Here is a 17,119-nt window from a genome sequence, read left to right as displayed (position 1 = left end):
AAACAGAAAAGAAAGGCCTACAAAGGCAAAATAAAGTTGGAAAGGTTAAGTCCCACGCGACTAGACATTGCAGTTAGGTTTGAGGATCAAAAAATCCCTGATGCTCCGAAAAAAAAAACCAACAATTGATTGAGCCTGAACTACGTTTGACTTGATTCCGAAAGGATACGTAGGCAGTCTCTCCCTGAGGTTCAGTCACACCAACAATAAAATCCTATTCACCCTGAAATTGAAACCGGGGCACGTCGAGCAGTTTAGAAGTTAGTATCATCTACCTCTCTTTACCAAGCACAAGCCTTCAAATCAATTACCAAAGATATTGGGAAACCAATAAGCGTCACAAATGGAGACCGGCACTCTGAATTGAGAGAGATAAAATGAGAGAGTCGCGTCGGTGAAAACCTTCGGGCACCACTAGGCGACGGGAGTAGAGAAACCAAAATGAGAGAGCTTGTTTAGTAAAAACTCACAAAGAGTGATATCAAGCGATTACAGGAAGAGAAATGAGAGAGGTCAGCCGGCGAAAACCCGCAAAGGGCGTTGTTGGCCGAAAAGAATGACTCCACCCCAAGGAGGTCTCGGCAAAGTTCCACCGGTTTGGAATCACAGATCCGTTCTGGTTCGGAGAAACGCAAGTTCATGGAAGGTCAGGCGTCCAGTCCAAAGAGCATGTCATGTCATTTAAAGCCAGCGTTATCTTCCTCAGATAAGTCTTTCTCGTCCCAAAAGGGACACTCCCTTCCTGAAATTTGTTTTCTCCTTTCTTTATTCCTCTTCGAATCCCTTTTATGTTTTAACCCCAAGTTCAGGATACATCGGAAAGGGCAGGTGGCAGGTTTGTTTTCACGGAGTTCCGTTTCATGAAGGAAAACACCCCGTTTCGTTGGTACGTCTGTCCAAACTTGATGAATCATGATGTTTGATGGCGTTCGAAGTAAAGAGGAAAAAGAGAAATTTCCCCCAGCAAGTCCGCCTTCGGACGAATCCCCACAGAGTCTCCCCTTGTACAATCCCCCACAGAGTCTCCCCAATATATATATAAAAAAAACCCATTGGAATTTCCCCAGCACATCCCCAGCGAGTCCCTTTGTAAAAATTCCCCAACAAGCTTACCCCAACAAATCCTAGAAAGCCCGCTTCGAAACAAATTCCCAGCATGCCCCATTGTACAAAAATCCACACAAAGAATCCACTTTGTAAATATTCCCCCACAGGGCTTCCTTTTGTACAAATCCCCACAGAATACCTCCAATAAAATCCCCGTTGAGAACCTCCAAGCAAAACGTGACAAAAAAAGAGAGAAAAGAAAAAGAGTCTTAAGAGGCAAATCATCACAGAATCTGGAAATGCAAGCCTGAGCAGTCTAAAGGGTTTCGACATATGAATCAAATCAATGGCGGGACTTCGCAACAGAAATGAAGACGAAACAAAGCAATCGGGAATGATCAATGTCACCAAACGGACCGTCATTTCCGAACTAACAATTGTTCTTTGTCTGAAAAGTTGAAACAGGTTTAATCCAAGACAACCGTGCAAGAAGCAGGCGTCGCCCAAAGAAGAAGGTACATGGGTACAAGAAACATTTCGGCAATAAGGAATTCACTCGAAAGGTAAGTTTCCACGAAACTCCCTTTTATCTTCTACTAAAACAAGAAAATTCAAAAAAAGAGGTCAGCTGTTGTTCTCGAATTTTGTCCCTAGCCAGTCAGCATTAAGGTTTTAAACCCTAAACTGAATTTTCCCTTTAGTCAGCATTAGGGTTTTAAACCCTAAACTGAATTTTTCATTCAGCCAGCATTAGGGTTTTAAACCCTAAACTGAGCTTTTTCATGCAATCAGCATTAGGGTTTTAAACCCTAAACTGAATTTTTCTTTTAGTCAGCATTAGGGTTTTAAACCCTAAACTGAACTTTTTCCATTCAGCCAGCATTAGGGTTTTAAACCCTAAACTGAGCTTTTCCATGCAGTCAGCATTAGGGTTTTAAACCCTAAACTGAATTTTTCCTTTAGTCAGCATTAGGGTTTTAAACCCTAAACTGAACTTTTTCCTTCAGCCAGCATTAGGGTTTTAAACCCTAAACTGAGCTTTTTCATGCAATCAGCATTAGGGTTTTAAACCCTAAACTGAATTTTTCCTTTAGTCAACATTAGGGTTTTAAACCCTAAACTGAACTTTTTCCATTCAGCCAGCATTAGGGTTTTAAACCCTAAACTGAGCTTTTCCATGCAATCAGCATTAGGGTTTTAAACCCTAAACTGAATTTTTCCTTTAGTCAGCATTAGGGTTTTAAACCCTAAACTGAACTTTTTCCTTCAGCCAGCATTAGGGTTTTAAACCCTAAACTGAGCTTTTCCATGCAATCAGCATTAAGGTTTTAAACCCTAAACTGAATTCTTCCTTTAGTCAGGATTAGGGTTTTAAACCCTAAACTGAACTTTTTTCCATTCAGCCAGCATTAGGGTTTTAAACCCTAAACTGAACTCTTTCCTTTAGTCAGTATTAGGGTTTTAAACCCTGAATTGAACTTTTTCCTTTAATCAGCCTTAGGGTTTTAAACCCTAAACTGAACTTTTTCCATTCAGCCAGCATTAGGGTTTTAAACCCTAAACTGAGCTTTTTCTTCCAGTCAGCATTAGGGTTTTAAACCCTAAACTGAATTTTTCCTTTCAGTCAGCATTAGGGTTTTAAACCCTGAACTGAACTTTTTCCTTTGATCAACATCAGGGTTTTAAACCCTGAACTGAACTTTTCCATTTAGTCAGCATTAGGGTTTTAAACCCTAAACTGAACTCTTTCCATTCAGCCAGTATTAGGGTTTTAAACCCTAAACAGAGCTTTTTCCATGCAGTCAGCATTAGGGTTTTAAACCCTAAACTGACCTTTTTCCTTTAATCAGCATTAGGGTTTTAAACCCTAAACTGAATTTTTTCATGCAGTCAGCATTAGGGTTTTAAACCCTAAACTGACCTTTTTCCTTTAATCAGCATTAGGGTTTTAAACCCTAAACTGAACTTTTTCATTCAGCCAGCATTAGGGTTTTAAACCCTAAATTGAGCTTTTCCATGCAGTCAGCATTAGGGTTTTAAACCCTGAACTGAACTTTTTCCTTTAATCAGCCTTAGGGTTTTAAACCCTAAAATGAACTTTTTCCATTCAGCCAGCATTAGGTTTTTAAACCCTAAACTGAGCTTTTCCTTCCAGTCAGCATTATGGTTTTAAACCCTAAACTGAATTTTTCCTTTCAGTCAGCATTGGGGTTTTAAACCCTGAACTGAACTTTTTCCTTTTATCAGCATCAGGGTTTTAAACCTTGAACTGAACTTTTCCATTTAGTCAGCATTAGGGTTTTAAACCCTAAACTGAACTCTTTCCATTCAACCAGCATTAGGGTTTTAAACCCTAAACTGAGCTTTTTCCATGCATGTCAGCATTAGGGTTTTAAACCCTAAACTGAACTCTTTCCTTTAGTCAGCATTAGGGTTTTAAACCCTGAACTGAACTTTTTCCATTCAGCCAGCATTAGGTTTTAAACCCTAAACTGAGCTTTTCCTTCCAGCCAGCATTAGGGTTTTAAACCCTAAACTGAACTTTTCCTTTCAGTCAGCATTAGTGTTTTAAACCCTAAACTGAACTTTTCCTTTCAGTCAGTATTAGGGTTTTAAACCCTAAAGTGAACTTTTTCCTTTCAGTCAGCATTAAGGTTTTAAACCCTAAACTGAACCTTTCCCTTTCAGTCAGCATTAGGGTTTTAAACCCTAAACTGAACTTTTTCCTTTAATCAGCATTAGGGTTTTAAACCTTAAACTGAACTTTTTCCTTTAATCAGCATTAGGGTTTTAAACCCTAAACTGAATTTTTCCTTTAGTTAGCATTAGGGTTTTAAACCCTAAACTGAATTTTTCCTTTGGTCAGCATTAGGGTTTTAAAACCCTAAACTGAACTTTTCCTTTAGTCAGCATTAGGGTTTTAAACCCTAAACTGAATTTTTCCTTTGGTCAGCATTAGGGTTTTAAACCCTAAACTGAACTTTTCCCCAGTTGGTCAGTATTAGAGTTTCGACTCTAAACTGAACCTTTCCCCAGCTAGTCGATATTAGGGCTCCAACCCTAAACGGAGCATGCATATCCTCTTTCATCAATTTTATGCACTTCCTGGCGAATAATTCACGAAATTTTCCTAGTGAAACTGGGGCAGAAAATTTCGTTCATTTGTTTTTCCCGCAGGTCTAACCTTGAGCCACACGGATCGAAACGACCCACAAGATGAGTCTCAACTCAGAATCTAAGAAGAAAAAGAAAAAAGATGTCCCGAGACACCGGAGAAAATGGAAGGCGGATCGCTCCAAGATTTGATCAAGGTCCCGAGTTCTACCAACCCCGTCCTATTCAGTATCGCAGAAATAAATAGGCGCCTACAACTTGCAAGCATCAAGATTCAGATCGGAGTCTACAAGCAGAATCAGCTAAGACCCAAGATCAAGTCGCAAAAGAATCATAGATATTAATCTTGTAACTAGCAGTTGACATGCATATAAGTGTTTAGTTCAGTTTCAATTTTTCTTTGGTTGTAATAAGGCGGTCAGTAAAGTAGCGGTGACAACAGCAACAGCAGTAACAGCAAGCATTGCAATCCTATGGTAGTCCCAGCTACCAAAACTTCCCGAACTACATTAACCTGATTCCCCTTTAGCCAGGGATATGTAGGAAACCTTTGAAGCAGAGGTTCGGTTAAATCTTTTTCAAAAATATGCTTCACACGGAGTACTCGGATAGGCAAAAATCGCTCACTTTATCTTTGCGCGAAAACCCTTCGTGTCTTCGGGCAAAGAGGGGCAGCTGTAAGCACGTGATTTTTGCCCTATATGAGAAATACTCCCAGAAAATGCAAAATAAAATAATTTTCCTTGGTGTGCAATTTTGAGTATTTTTGTGATATTTTTGGATAATTATTTGTATTTGTCTGTGTTTGCTTATTTGTTAAATTAATAAAAAATATAAAAATATGTCGCATTTTGCATATAGGATTTCATTCTACAATTGTTAGTAATTAAATTAGTTTTACAAAAATTAAAAATTACAAAAAAAGGCATCTTTTGCATTTTTAGCATTTAATGTCCAAATGAACAATTTTATGCTTAATTATTACTTAATTGTGCGTTAATTGTTATTGGGAGTTAATTTGCGCTTTTATAATTTAATTTAGTTCTTAATAATAATTTAAGTATTTTTATAATTTAGTTTTAGAAAATAAAAGAAGAAAAGAGAACAAAAATACAAAGAAAAATCGGATTGGGCCACTTCTTCAAAATTCAACCCCAGGCCCAAACATTTGTCCAACCTTCTCCATGACCCAGTCCATCTCAACATGGGTCGACCCGGTCCGCCCCATTAACCCAATCTATAACCCAATACCCCTATCTTGCATTTCAAAGACACAAAAACAAAAGAAAAAAAAAAGAAAGAACAAAAACCCTAAAAAAGGGACCTAAACCATCCGCCCCAATTTTGGCTTCTTCTTCTCCAAACTCCAAGAACACCCCATCCATGGCTGCCCAAACCAGCTCCCTTCTTCTGCGTCCACCACCCATCACCTTCCCACCGCGAACACCACCACCATGGACGCAGTCCGGACTCCCTCACGTCCAAACACCACCACCCGAGCTGCCTTCCCGCCATTGACGCTACTTCAAGCTCAAGTTTTCTGTGTGCTGCATCGACCACCTTCCTCCTCCTCGTCAACTAGCTGTTGTTTCATCTTCTCCGAGCTTCATCTTCTCCGAGCTGCTACTCCGCTCCGTCGAGTTCGTCGTTGTTTGGTCGAGCTTCATCTTCTCCAAGCTGCTTCACCATGAACGACGAAAGCAGCTCACCATGAATGTTGTTGCTCGACGTCCAGTCCCCCCAGCTGCTGCTTTTTCACCTCCAAACACACTTCGTCGACCGTTCGTTTCCATGGCCAAACGACCTCCGTTGCTATTTCGTTCTCTTCGAGCTTGGGCATCACCATGGCCAAGCTGTCTTCACGCTATTGTTGTTGCCCTCATCTTCTTCGCGTGAACAAACCAAGCACTTCCAGCTGCTGTATCTTCAGACGAGCTGTTGCCACCTTTTCGTTCGGTCGAGTTTTAGTCGAGGTCGTCGAGCGTCGTTTTGAGTTCGTTCAAGTTTATAAGAAAGGTGAGTTCATCGTTGAGTTCGCCGTTGAGTCCGGACAGATATATTCCCATGTTTGAGGTTCATCGAAACAGTCCATACGATCGAATTCATCGTTGCTCATCTCCGGTTAGTAGATTTTTGAGTTTTATTTTGTCCGTATTTTATTTTGATATTTTCGGATCTAAAATCGGCAAATGTTTGTTTTGTTTACCGTTTAAATTAATTTTTAGTTCATGTTCATGTGTTGTTTGTTAAATTAATTTTTCAGATTCCAAATGAAAGATTAATTAATTGTTTTTCATGTTTATTTCATGTTCGTATTGTTGTTTTAAATGAATATTTGTTAGTTTAATGCTTGTTAGATTCAAATTGAAATTTAATTAATTATTTCTTCAATTTGTTTCATGTTGTTATAAATTTTCCAGAAAATGTTAATGTTGTTTGAATCGTTAGAATCCGTCATGTTTGTCGCTTAAAAACAGATTTAATTCATGTTCATCTTTGTTTGAAGTTCATGTTTAAATCCAGTGATTTAATGTAAATTCATGTTTGTTTGTGATTTGCTTGATTTAATTTGAATCATGCATATTGTTGTTTGTATCATTGTCTCTTTGTTCATCCATTAATGGTCTAAATTAACCAGGATTGGTTCCCGATATGGTTGATTTATTTCCATTAATTTGGAGTTTGTGTTGTTCATCATGTTCATGTAAATTGTTGTTGAAGATTGTTGAGAAATTGGTCAACTTGACTATATTTTGGTTGAGTTATGATTAATTGATTGTTTAGAGCAGAGGGGTAATTTGGTAAATTGCATTGCATTCGGGGATAGATTTGTAATTGCAATAAGGTCGGAGGGGTAATTTGGTAATTGAACATTATTTTGATTCTTTATGTTAAGCATGGGGGACAAATATAATGGGGTGGGGTTTTTGATGTACTTGTTTAATATAATGGGGGACAAGACAAAACATAATGGGGAGGAATCTTGCACTTGTTTAATGTAGGCATGGGGGACATATTGTAATGGGTTGGTAATGTGGCATTTATTTAATGTAGGCATGGGGGACATATGGTAATGGGTTGGGAATGTGATATTTATTTAAAGAAGACATTTAATAGTGGGACACAACATGCCATTGGGGGAATAATTTGGGGTTGGGAATTGAAGACTTGTCTTGCTATATATAGGGTCATTTCTTGACATTGAGGAGAAGACTAGATAGTTTTAAGAACTATTTTTTGGGGGAGAGAAAAAGAGTTGAATATTATTGAGAGGATTTTTAGAGAGAGTTGATAGATTCTTTTACACTTGAGAGTTGACATACTTTTATACTTGAGAGAGTTTGTGATAGTAAAAGAGAAAGACAATTTGAACTTTCACTCGAACAATTCTGTTTGCTTTTCTTCAAGTGTTATTCAAAAGTCAGAAACTACTGCATCTCGTATCTTTTCTCTCTTCTGCTTTGACTGCGATTGTACTTTTGCACTGCTGAGTTTTCAATCTGTTACTGGGTTATTCTACTGGTTGTTACTGGTTTTGCGGTGTTGCTGAACCTGCTGTTGGCGCGTTATTACTGTTGCTGACTCCTACTTCTTTTGTTCTTGTACTGCTGTTTCCAGGTACATATTTGTACACTCTTGGCTTGAAGCGAAAAAATGAAATATTAATCAGGCTCCTGTTCCTGTTGAATTCTTATGTTTGGATCTGTGTTTGAATATTAATTTTCCTCTCTTTGTATAAAAATGTAGTCGATTAATTAATGAGTAATGAGGCTGCATATGTATGATTTCTTCATCTAATAATGCTAGTTTAAATTACTTGAAGAATAGTTAATCAGCTTTGATATTATTGTGTATCCCTCTCATGTTCCAGCATTAGTAAATAATAGAGTATAAAAATGAAAGCAGTTTTTCTTTGTACAAACTCGATCGCAATTTTCCAATCGCATTAGCCGTAAACTAATAACTAATAGGTTACGTTTTCAGCATGTAAATAATTAAGAGATTTTCTTTTATTTTTAGAGACAAACTTAATAGAAAATATAGTCACTATAGGTTTATCCTTTAAAACAAAAATGAGACGAGCCTCGCCAAATAAATCACAAACCGCCGGGGCCCTCAATAAAATACATAACCATTGACTAGACTTTGGATTTGGTCGTTTAATGAACCTTCACGGCCTCTTCCTAAAATAACAATACGCTAGTTGCTTTAGGCGTACCTTTAATAATTTAACCTTCTTAAACTCGGGTGCACATTGATGTGACCCGAATCCAAATCTCAACGGAGTCGAAATGTGTTAACAACTACGGGTGCATTGATTGTGACGTGGTTCGAGATGCATTTTCATGACGTTGCAATTCTATAAAAATAAATGATAATAATAAAAGCGGTTTTAAACTTAATAAAAGCACATAAGTCACAACATGTATTTAAATCCGATATTTAGCCATTATAACAATTTAAGCGACCGTGCTAGAACCACGGGATTCGAGGGTGCCTAACACCTTCCCTCGGGTCAACAGAATTCCTTACTTAGAATTTCTGGTTCGCAGACTTCATTTGGAAAAGTCGAAAATTTCCTCGATTTGGGATTCAAGATAAACCGGTGACTTGGGACACCAAAAGCCAAACCTTTCCCAAGTGGCGACTCTGAATTAAATAAATAATCCCATTTCGAATATTGTCACTTAAATTGGAAAAACTCCCCTCGCACATTTATCCTTCGGGGCAGGCGCGCAAAAAGGAGGTGTGACACCAGTTATACTAAATTTCACCCTTATGAGTAAGGGATTTTTCTATCCTTGGTACGGAAGGATTACCGCAAGGCGAGTAAGAGTCATCGATGATGTGAAAGGATGTCAAGGATGAAAAGGTGAAACATCTATAGGCAGGTTGTCGTAGCTCCAACTCTTGGTACTCCCATAAAGAGGGGAATATGGAATGATAAAAGGAAGAATGCGATAAAAATGAGAAAGGGATGAGATTGCACTTATCCAAATGCTACAGATATGCTACGATTCCAGAACATTATGCAAACGCGACGTCAAGGAGAAGAAGTAAGGGTTCCTGCCCGAGATGTTATTAATAATTAAGGAGTCAGTGCGAGACGTAAGTTAAGACCAAGGAAATAACCCAAGAAAGATTTCGCAGAATATTGACATGAGGATAAGCCAACGAGTAGTTAGTAGTTGATTCAGAAAGAGCCTAGCTATGGCTAGTCAAGAGGATACAGAACAAGACAGCAGGTCATGCAAGATAAAGATAGTAAAACCCAATATAGTGAATTTAGCCCCACAGTTATGACATTGTAATACTTGAGAAATATTCAAATAGTAGTTGGGGTAGTTAAAGGTACCGTATGAGTGTTATGGAAATAAAAGATAGTTCCACAGGGAAGACAGTCAAAACTTCAATTCAGAAGCAGTCGTACAAGCAGATGAGTATGGAGGTAAGTAACTAAAAATAATTACAAGTGAGCACGAACATCAAAAATTCTATCAGGAATATGGTATAATAAGCTCGCATCTTTACAAGAGTTAGATGGTCTTCCCTAAGTACTATGACGAAAGACTAGTTAAGGAAATAAGGAAGAAGGCTTCAACCTCAGTACAATGACCTAAAGAGGAAAATGGTCGTGTGACAACAGTCTCAAAACAACATTGTATGCACTCCCTAAGAAAGTGGCACCTACAGTGGCTAATGAACTAGGAGTAAAATCAGAAGTGATATTCAGGATCATATGAGTTGTATGAAAACTCTGGCAAGTGTGGGCACTAAGATAAGCTAAGTATGGACGCAACAAGGGGCAGAAAGACCAGGAAAAGTAATAGATTACGTTGAAAGAAAGCTAAGACGGAACAAAAGAATTATTTGATCAATGATCTATAGTTAGTACGTTATGGATACACCCAAGATTCTGGAACATTATCCAGGCAACATATTTGTTGACAATCATACAGCCATAGAAGACTCCGGTATAAGTTAAAAGAAAGAATTGAGCCCAGGGCATAGATAAAAGATTGAATTATTAGAAGATTGTATCATGGATATTCCATAATGCCCATAAAAGGCTAAGGTAATAACTGATATCATGAGCCACAGATCGGAAGATAGCTTAAGCTACGTAAAGGCTGATCAGAAGGAAGAGGAAACTAAAAAATTACATCACCTAAGTAAATCAGAAGTCTGATTATTGGACCTAGAAAAATTATAGAAGTTGTGCTTGAGAACATGACATAATCGCTCTTAATATCAAACGGTCAAGAGAAATAACATAACAACCATAATCTATAATGGCTCTACAAGGAAGTCAGTTAGAAGAAGTACCAGCCTCATAAGAAGTTAGTACGAAGCTCCCACCGGATTGTGTATGTACCGGAGGTGCGAGTATTATAATAGAGATTCAAGTTATGGACGTGAATTACACCTAGGTGGAAAGGAGGTTATGAAAGAGATAGAAGATATGATACGAGACTTTAAGGTAAGTAAGGCAAAGGTGAACAACGTACAAGATACTCAAAGGTAGAAGATCGTGAATAGTCCATTCTTCGGATAGAAGGCTATAAGCACGGGGATCCAATAACCGGGAATGATTGCGGCATCGTCGACAGCATGTCTTCCAGCCTATGGTTTCTAAGTACTGAGAGATCTAGTTAAGAGAATAGAGAAAAGTTAGAGATGATGTGATGTCTCGCTTGACGTTCCAGAATAACATAAGGAAATCTATGGTGCAAGTAAGTTGAAGGAAAGTTGCGAATAGTATAAATGGATATGTATAAGTCGCAAGCTTAAGTATGGTAGAGCGACAAAGTTTTAAGAAAACATGAGTAAGAATGAGGAAAGGCAAGTGAAAGGGTGACGAGAATGGATAAGTCCTCAGGATTAAATCCATGAAAACAAGAAGAGCTGATGGTTTCTCTAAGTTATAGAAAGCTCAGTATAGCCTGAATGAACTCAAAGGAGTCTAAGACTAGTAGCATTTAGAAAAGATAGAATGTTGCCCTGATAGTACAATGGGGTGTAATTGTGATGGATAAAGAATGACGTTTAGGCCTTCGAGTGAGTAATGATTTGAAGAGGATTTCATGGATTGTACGAGATTAAAATACCCACATAAGTGAATCACATTGGGATGCTATAAAATACGGTCATTGAAGTATAGTATCACCCCTAAGTGGATCAAGAAAATCACTTCAAATATTCCCCGATGGAACGTAAGCCCTAGTGGCAAGGTATGACGTAAGAAGTTTCAAGTTATCAGTGGTATATTGTAGATTAATATTGAGGTGAATCAATAATAGATGGACAAAAGTCACAAGTGTAAGATGAGATTAGGCCGCCATTCTTAAGACGAACAGTAATGAAGGAGCATTGAAGGACTAAGATTTATACCTAAAGGATATGCACAAAAGTAACTGGGAGCTTGGTAAGTACACCTCAGTAAAGGTAGATTGAAGCAAAAAATTATGGTATAGTATAACCCATGTAAATGCAGTAAAGTCATATGAATGGGTAACCAGATCTATGAAATGAGATATGGACATATTTGCAAGTTCTACAAAGTATCGAGCAAAGGACTTCGGTATACCTATAAAGGCCGAGAGAGCCATACTATTAAGCCTTGTATATACAAAGTAAGGCCTACATATTGACTAAAAGATAAAAGGAAAAAGGAAAGATGAATCGCATAAGTGCACCTACAAAGCCAGGGTCATACAGGCTGCATGATAGGAGGTAATAGAAGCTGCAAGATTAGGAAGTGGTCATGATATGAGCAAGAAGACTAAAGGGCGGAAATACCCTAGACTTTGGATTTATTCACAAAGCAACTGCTTAAATGGCAAAAAAGTATTAAGGTATTCGCAAAAGCTATAAGTTATGAAAATAATAAGAGCATCAGTCAACATTCGAGGAAGAATGTTCCAAAGGGGGGAATGATGTTATGCCCCACAATATTACGTCAATATTACGTCCCGCAGTATTATATTACGATAATGTTATACTTTGCAGTAATGTGTTACGATGGTGCTACCCTCTGCAATAATATATTACGATTGATGTTATGTCCTACAGTAATAAGTTATGAAAGTGTTGCACCCTGTAGTATTACATTACGGTGATGTTACACTTCGTAGTAATATGTTACGACGATGTTGCACTCTGCAGTATTTTACGTTGAATTTGTCGTAAGGTAATTGATATCAGTCCAAGGAAAAGATTATTGGGGATTATAAGTATTATGCTATGTCACAAGTGATTAGCAAAATTCATGAAGGTGAAAGGGGAGCAAGTCTAAGAAAATGAATTTGGTCAAAGTTTGGCATTTTGAGATAAAATACGGCCCGAGCTAAAATACTCAGTATTTATGGACTAGTGTCGTACAAAGTACTATATGGCCATGATAGTAAGGTGTACAAGGTATATTAAAAGAGAGTAGTATTTAATTAAGTTGAGATAATTTTTTTAAATTATATGAGTAATTGATTAATTACCGAGTAACAGGATATTACCCGGTTAACTAATATGTAAATAAAATTTAATAAACTAACCACCCCACCCACATGGCACAATGCCTGTCACTAATTAAAGAGGATGACTCATAAACAATTGAAATAGGTGTCTAATCTTATCCCTACAAGGAATCTGATAAACCACTAATATGATACATCAAATTAGTATCAAGTTCATTAAAAACCAAGAAAATAGAAGCAAACTTCATTCTTGTGTGTCTTAACATCTTATGACTTTAGCCTCAATTTGTTCTTGGTTTGAAACCAAGAACATGAACAGGACTATTTCGTCCAAACAATTCCACTCTTTAGCCAAAAATATTTCGATAGAAATTTCAAAAGGCCACTAGAATTTCGTTCAAAATTTTAAAGGAATTCAGGCGAAATTTTGTTCAACATATTTCATGGAAGCAGAAGCTTCATTCCGTTCAAATAATTCCAGGAACAGGTATGTTAAGGCCATCCTTTCTTTCTTTTGGAATGGTCCAAATTATACTACAGAAACAAGCAAATACACATTTTTCTATAAATTATTCTATTCATAGAAATAGTAGGGGTGTCTATATTCCTGATTCCCCATGAGAATTATTATTATCTTCTGTTCATGGGTCTCAAAATAATACGCAGTTGAAAAAGTTTATCCGGAAGGAATCGAGATTATTATGTATTTTTCATGCATTTCACTCATTTATACATGTGCATTGACTCATGACCAGAAGGAGTTATATACGCGTATATATGTATGTATGTATATGTATATGGGATATGAAAAAAGGTTACGGCGTTATATATGCACCACCATCTGATCAGCTGGTATATGATGATGATGTTGCCCATAATGGCTGAAATATGATTCAAACGGCGTATATACATGTATGTATGTATATATATGTATATATGTATATATGTATATATATATATATGTATATATGTATATATGTATATATATGTATATATGTATATATATATGTATATATGTGTATATGGGATATGGGAATGTTTATGGCGTTATATATGCATCACCACCTGACCAGCTGGTATACGATGTTAATTTTGCCCGTAGTGATTGATATGACATGATGGGATGCCCTCAGATGCTGATGATATTATGAAACATGTACCTATGCACGACATGACATTCATACGCATATGCATGACGCTAAAAGTAAATTATGATTTATAAAGTTATTCAGACTTACAGGTTGAGTCATGTACCCTATATTTCTTTCATGTCTCTTATGTATTTATTTCTGTGCCTTACATACTCGGTACATTATTCGTACTGACGTCCCTTTTGCATGGGGACGTTGCATTTCATGCCGCAGGTCAAGATAGACAGGTCGACAGCCCTCCAAGTAGGCTATCAGCTCAGCGGAAGATGTTGGTGCGCTCCATTTGCTTCGGAGTTGCGTGTTTGGTTAGTATGATTTAGACGTGTATTGCTTGGTATGGCGGGACTCTGTCCCGACCTTTATGACATTTATGTACTCTTAGAGACTTGTAGACATATGTCGTGTACGTGAAAGATTGTGCGGCCTTGTCGGCCTATGTTTCGTGTTTATAAAATATCATGTTGGCCTATTAGGCTCGTATGTCACGTGTATATGATGATGTAATAAGAAAGATATGTTACGTTGGTACTCGGTTGAGTAAGGTACCGGGTGCCCGTCGCGGCCCATCGGTTTGGGTCGTGACACGTGATCTTTGAAAACTCCTCCGATTCCTCCATGTTTTGTGATGGGATCAAATGCACCATTGATGTTTAATTTGTAAAAGTCTTGTGATGGTGCAGACCATTGCACATGTATCTTTTGGCGGGGTAGTGGTTTAGGTGGTGTAGTCGCAAGGTGAAGATATTCAAGGGCATTGAAGGAGATTTGGTTATAGGGAACGGGTTTGGTATCATGATTAAAGGAGTTATGGTTACGGGTGAGCCAGATATGCCAAAGGATAAAGGGAATAAGGGTGGAAGGAGTTATGTTTGCACTGGTATTAGGTATATGGAAATGATGGTAGGTGCATTGTTGTTGGAGCCAAGAGAGAAGATCCTGTAACGGTGGTATGATTAGGAAGTGATTCCAAGTATTGACTGCCAAGGGGCAGTGGAGGAAGATATGAGAAATATCTTCAGTAGGATAGTGGCAGAAGGAACAGTTTGCGTCCAATTGTATATTACGATTGTGAAGAGGAGTGTTGGTAGGTAATCTACAGTGGGTAAGTCACCACAGGAAATATTTGATTTTATTCGGGGCAGGTACTTTCCATATCCAGTACTTGGATACCAGTAGGGTTTGTCTCTTGCATTAGGGCAAGGGGATAAGTAAGTGTCTTGGATAAGTTGGATGATATCTGGGGGTAGTTCAAATGAAATATATATATATATTATTTGGAGCCCAGTTATGGTGGTGAAGAAAATGTTGGAGAGAGAGGGTGGATTCATGTTGTTGCAGGGGCCCATGTATGAGTGATATGAGTGAAAAGTGAGGGGAGATCCATTTGTCTTGCCAGAGTAGTATCTGTTGACCATTGACTATATTTTATGTAGTCCCATGTTGACATAGGATATTGCATTTGTGAATGCTTTTCCAAATGTACGAATCATTCCTAGTACTGAAAAAATTTCTTCCTTTTCAAGCCTAAAAGTGTTAACTATATTTCTACTAGTAGTTATTCCTTTATGAAAGAACATCCACATTGAGCACCGACCATTTGATAATAAGATTCAAGGCATTATTTATCTGATTCACCATATTTGCCTAATTGCCAAATATTTTTCCTTATACTTTCACACTATCTTTCTAATGAGAATTTATTTCCAAAATATATGAAATCTTCCAAATAGCTACAGATTCAAGGCAAGTTATTTGTAAATAAAACTCATATATCAAAGCATATTCGGCATACATCAACATATCATCCATACTATTGCTTGTTCATATGACTATTTTTCGTCAAAACTTTTAAGGTGCAATAAAAATAGTTTCAAACATGAAAATTGGAGTGCAGATTTTAGTGTTGAATCAGCATCGAATCCAATTTTGGTCTTTTTGAGGATGGATTCTAACATTGGATTCTTGAAAAGATGCATACTTCTTTTAGCTAAAAAAGAATAATGTATGGTACAATAATGTACAAATTAAAAATAAAGTTCATACAAACTTAATGCAAATTTGAATATCTACGACAATATGCATACTAAAAATAAATTTTATAAAACTAATTATATAGTATACAATTTACCTACAATTTTCGTACACCATCTCTACCCAATTAAATATAACTACAATATCATACAACTTAAATATAATTTTCATACAAATTGTATACAATATGCCTTTTGTATGTACTCTGTATATAATTTGTATGTATTTTGTAAGTGGTGTGTTCTTGTTCCTCTCTGAAATTCCAGTAAAAACTTTCTCTCTTAATACAATTTTGATACATATTAATAAATTTATGTAAACATAGTATTGATAACTTAAATACAAATTTTATACAACGATTCATATATTATACAACTATTTTTTAACTTTCATACAACATTGAAATAATATATATAACTACAATAGAATACAATTTACATACAATTGTAATATAACTTTATTATAATTTCATAAGTATATTGTATGTCATATGTTCTTCTTCTTCCTTTTCGAGTTTCAATATGAAATTCAGCCAAATCAAGTCTAATCTTCACCAAACACCCTCAAAATTGAGATATAAACTCCAAACAATATTTTTAATTATTTGCAACAATACCCAATCCAAACAAATAATAGTTTTTAAGAACTCAGATTCAATTTCAAAGTTGCGAAGCTTTTTAATGGTTGTCAATGGTGGAGAGTCAATGTGATGACCCGAAAGGCCATCTTGTGCTAGAACCCAATTCTACGCTTTAAGCCTAATCTCATTTTTACCCTCCTTGATTTGCGTGCGTAGTCCGGACGTATTTCCTGAAAGCCTTTATGTTAAAAGTTGATAAAATAAGAAATTTTGCCCAAAAAAATCATTTGAGCTGACTTCGGTCAATTGGTAAACGGACTCGAATTCATGTTTTAACGGTCCCGATGAATCCGTATTGTGACTTGGGACTTGGGCGTATGCCCAAAATCGAAATCGGAAGTCCCTAGCCTGAGATATCGGACTTTGTCGAAATTTGAAAGTTAAAGACTTAATGAAATGAAGATGTTTGACCAAGGTTTGACTTTTTGGATATCGGGTCCATATTTTGATTTCGGAACCCGGTATAGGTCCAATACCACATTTATGACTTGTCTGTGAAATTTGTTGAGAAACGGAGTTGGTTTGACGTGATTCGGACGTCCAAGTGAGAAATTAGAAGTTTCAAAGTTTTCTTGAAAATTTCATTTGATTTGGTGCTAAATTCGTAGTTATAGGTGTTAATTTGGCGATTTGACCACTCGAGCAAGTTCGTATGATGTTTTAAG

At 37.0% G+C, this 17,119-nt stretch overlaps 1 long non-coding RNA gene across 1 annotated transcript; it reads left to right on the top strand.

The window, feature by feature from the left end:
- The first annotated feature begins 12,835 nt into the window (after positions 1–12,835).
- LOC142164937 (uncharacterized) lies at positions 12,836–14,311 on the top strand. Its single transcript, XR_012696026.1, has 2 exons — positions 12,836–13,119; positions 13,997–14,311. It is a non-coding gene; the product is annotated as an uncharacterized LOC142164937 (long non-coding RNA).
- The last annotated feature ends 2,808 nt before the right edge of the window (positions 14,312–17,119 follow it).

Source organism: Nicotiana tabacum, chromosome 10 (assembly GCF_000715075.1).
Source record: "Nicotiana tabacum cultivar K326 chromosome 10, ASM71507v2, whole genome shotgun sequence".
Lineage (NCBI taxonomy): Eukaryota > Viridiplantae > Streptophyta > Magnoliopsida > Solanales > Solanaceae > Nicotiana > Nicotiana tabacum.
The sequence above is the reverse complement of the archived record's forward strand: the minus strand, read 5'-3'. Positions and strand labels throughout refer to the sequence as shown.